The sequence below is a fragment of the Humulus lupulus genome, chromosome 8 (genome assembly GCF_963169125.1).
Source record: "Humulus lupulus chromosome 8, drHumLupu1.1, whole genome shotgun sequence".
Lineage (NCBI taxonomy): Eukaryota > Viridiplantae > Streptophyta > Magnoliopsida > Rosales > Cannabaceae > Humulus > Humulus lupulus.
Genome location: NC_084800.1, coordinates 33056139 through 33060469, shown reverse-complemented (window position 1 = coordinate 33060469; position 4331 = coordinate 33056139). Strand labels below are relative to the sequence as shown.

At 33.0% G+C, this 4331-nt stretch overlaps 1 non-coding gene across 1 annotated transcript; it reads right to left on the bottom strand.

The window, feature by feature from the left end:
• Positions 1-1495: 1495 nt before the first annotated feature.
• Positions 1496-1602, bottom strand: LOC133798871 (small nucleolar RNA R71). Its single transcript, XR_009876088.1, has one exon. It is a non-coding gene; the product is annotated as a small nucleolar RNA R71 (small nucleolar RNA).
• Between the last annotated feature and the right edge of the window lie 2729 nt (positions 1603-4331).

Sequence of the window (4331 nt, the reverse complement as noted above, 5' to 3'; positions counted from 1 at the left end):
AAGTTTTTGGCGCCGTTGCCGGGGAGTTGCAAGAAAGAAACGATCTTTCTACAAGGTAAGTAACATTCCTCTACTAGTTATTTTATTTTTATTTGCACTATCATCTTAATAAAAAAAAAGGAAGTAAAATATATATATATATCTATAAAAAAAAAATCGAAAAAAAGAGTAAAAATCTAAAAAGAAAAAAAAAGTTATACATATATTTATTTATATTGTTATATATTATATTATATATATATATATCTTGGTAGTTGATGGCATTTAGTGCCTCCTACTTACTTATTAGTTGAGTGCATTAGTGCCTCCTAACCCTTTTTCTTTTTTTCTTTTACTTTTTATGTTTATTTTTTTTTAGTTGAGTGCATTTGTGCCTCCTAAATACTTGATAGTTGAGTGCATTTTTTGCCTCCTACATACTTGAGCAATCTATCTTTTCTAGTGATGACATTAGTGCATCCTAGCTTTTTTTATTTATTTTTTTATTTTTTATCTTAGTTGATGGCATTAGTGCCTCCTAAGTTTTATTATTATTATCATTATTATTATTAGTGTTGGTTGATGGCATTAGTGCCTCCTAATTTTTATATAACTATTTACTATTGCTATTGTCATTTTTCTTTCTTAATTATCGCATTTAGTTAGTTGTGATTTTATTGTTTAAGAAAATACTTGAAAAAAAAAACTAAAAAACAAAGCTTGTTCTTTCAACATAAGAAATTTTTGCTTAAAGGAAATTTGGCAAAGTTCCCATCCACGCTTATTAATTAACCTCGGGGAGTTGTTAATAAGTTGTGAGTAAGTGGAATCAAATAGGCCTGGGAACAAGTTAAACAAAAAAAAAAAAATATAAAATAAAAAAATCATTAAAATCATTAAAATAAAAAAAATATATATAAATATTATAATCTCTTCTTGTTATAAGTATGCTCTGTGGTTGCGGTTCTAACTGATCTTCCACATCAGAAATTTGTTTTCTTGTGATTGTTTGTGTTACTTAGTGAAATTTGTGACATTGTATGCATCATTGGCATCGTAATTCAAAAAATCGTTTGGTGAAAAAATTAGTGTCTTTACGTGAAATTGAAAGTGTTTTTGAAAATTTAAGCATAATGGAACAAGAACCTAATGTTGTGCAAGAAAAAACTCTTCTTGAACACTTTTCACCTATTTCATCTAATGCTCCATCATGCATTGTTTTGCCCACTACTAATGCCACTCATTTTGAACTTAAATCATCAATCATTCAATTGTTACCATCATTTTATGGTTTAGAAAGAGAGGATCCATGCATGTAAAAGACTTTGTGGAAATTTGCTCAACCTTCCGTTTTCAAAAAATTTCAGAAGAGTCGGTTAAACTTAGGTTGTTTCCTTTTTCTTTAAAAGATAGAGCCAAAGCTTGGTTAAACTCACTTCCAACTGGAACCATCACTACTTGGGATCAACTTTTTAATAAATTCCTTGCTAAATTTTTCCCCATGTCCAAAACTGATAATCTAAGAAGAGAAATCTCCGAATTTTATCAAAAAGATAACGAAGAATTTTATGAATGTTGGGAAAGATTTAAAGATTTATTATTAAAATGTCCCCACCATGGTTTTGAAAAATGAAAACTTGTAAAATATTTTTATGATGGTTTAACCCCTTCAAACCGACAAATGATTCAATCTATGCATACCGGAAATTTTTTAAAATTGCAAGGTCAAGAGGCTTGGGACGCTCTTGAAGAATTGTCTGTTAATTCACAACAATGGAATTATTCTGAGCCTAGGTCTAGAGCCAACCCTTCACCAAAAAGAGAAGGAAAATATGAAATAAAAGAAGAAAGTGATTTAAGAACATCATTTGATAAATTAGCAAGAAAAGTAGAAGCCTTAGTAATAAGTCAATCTATGAATTCTCATGTGCAACCTAAAAAAGATGTTTGTTCTTTATGTGCTAGTTCATGTCATAATGCTCAATCATGTCCTTCTTTTATTGAAACATTTTCTGAAGAGGCTAATGCTTTACATTCATATGGAAAACCTTCTTCTGATAGCCCATTTTCCAACACATACAATCCAAATTGGAGAAACCATCCTAATTTTTCATGGAGACAAAACCAACCACAAATGAATCAAGGAAACCAATTCCACATGCCAAATCCAAACCATGCCCAACCAAGTCAACCTTACCCTCCACAAAGAAAACCTTCCTTAGAAGACACCTTACAACAATTCATGCAATCCACCCAACAAATCTTACAAAATTAGTCTCAATCCATTGCCAAACTCGAGACACAATTGGGTCAACTTGCTAATGCTGTAACCGAGAGAGAAAAATTAAGATTTCCTAGCCAACCCATCCCAAATCCTAAAGGCCAATATGAAATAGGAGCTCCTAGTTATAAAGAAGAAGCTAAGTCCATTTCAACTCTTAGGTCCGGAAAACAAATTGTCAAACCCGATTACATACCTCAAGTTGAAAAAGACCAAAGACAACCTCAAAGTTCCAACACAAATGACCTTTCAAAAGATGATGCTCAAATCCTTCCTCCCATCCCAAAAGCTCCTTTTCCACAAAGATTAATTCCACTCAAGAAAGGCAACCAATATAGTGACATTTTAGAAGTTTTCAAACAAGTAAGCATCAACATTCATTTCTTAGATGCCATTAAACAAATTCCTGCCTATTCTAAATTCTTAAAAGTCCTTTGCACTGTTAAAAGAAACACAAATGCTCCAAAAAAGGCGTTTTTAACTGAACAAGTTAGCTCCATAATTCAATATAAAAGTCTTGTGAAATATAAAGATCCCGGTTGTCCAACAATTTCATGCATCATTGGCGATCATTTTATTAACAAAGCTTTACTTGATTTAGGAGCTAGTGTGAATTTACTGCCTTATTCTGTGTATAAGCAACTTGGTCTAGGAGAATTAAAACCAACTTCTATAACACTTCAATTAGCCGATCGTTTAGTGAAAATCCCTAGAGGTATTGTAGAAGATGTTTTAATTAAAGTGGATAAATTCTATTTCCCTGTGGACTTTATTATTCTTAACACTCAACCTGTTGAAAATGCTCATGCTCAAATACCCATCATTCTAGGTAGACCATTTTTAGCTACATCTAATGCAATTATCAATTGTCATAATGGTGTATTGAAATTATCTTTTGGAAACATGACTGTTGAATTAAATGTTTTTAATGTTGCTAAATCTGTTGAGTGTGAGGAAGTGCATGGAGTTAACATGATAGAGAGTATGTGTGAAGATGATGGAAATGACTTACTTGAATTTTGTGAAAAATAAATTGGTATGAACTTGCATATTGATGATTTTAATGATGATGTGAATTCTTTGTTAGAGTCTATACCCTTAAATGAAACCAAAGTTGAACCATTTTCACCCTTAGATCATGTTCAATCAATTTCCGAGTCTCCAAAGTTAGACCTTAAACCTTTGCCAGAAAATTTAAAATATGCTTTTCTAGGAGAGTCTGAAACCTTGCCTGTTATCATAGCATCTGCTTTAGATAAAGAACAAGAAGATAAATTGCTAAATGTCCTTAGAAAACATAAGGAAGCCATAGGTTGGACTATTGGAGACATCAAGGGAATTAGCCCATCCATATGCATGCATAGAATCCATCTAGAAGAAAATGCTAAAACCTCTCGGGAATGTCAAAGAAGGTTAATGTTATACCCAGATTTCGAGCCATAGCAAATATGACCTCGAAAGCTGAGTTCGCATTAAATGGTCTCGTGAGGGTTAGGGTATGCTCTACGATTGTAAATCGGAGCCTGCAAAGTATGATACAGACCTCGAATATGGTGACCTCGAAATGATCTCGATCTCGAAGGATAGCTCTATGAGCCCCTCATCTTCAGGAACAACTTCGGAGCAGGGATCTCGAGCTCGATATGCTATCTCGAAAGCAATGTTAGCTCGGGAAATGTCAGTGGCTCGCACAATGACGTGAAACCTTAGATGCTGAAGCCTTGGAGATACGCTATGATTACCTTGAATATCTACAAGTATTGTAGATATGGGATGTAATCCTCATTTATCGATGAAAATCCCCAAGAATCGTGGGATATTATTTAGTCAGTTATGCGTTTCCTGGTCTTTGGGGAACGTTTCCTTTTATATCTGATTGTTGGCATTTAAAGCCATTTATTTTTATTCACAAAAGAGTAACTACCCAAAATATGTGGGATAGTATTCTGCATCCTCCTCTATAAATAGAGAAGTCATGCACCATTGTAAAGGACCGAAATTCTGATCCTTGAGAGAAAACTCTGGAGAATTCATGCTAAAGAATTGTTCAGAGATAATTTTGAGATTAATA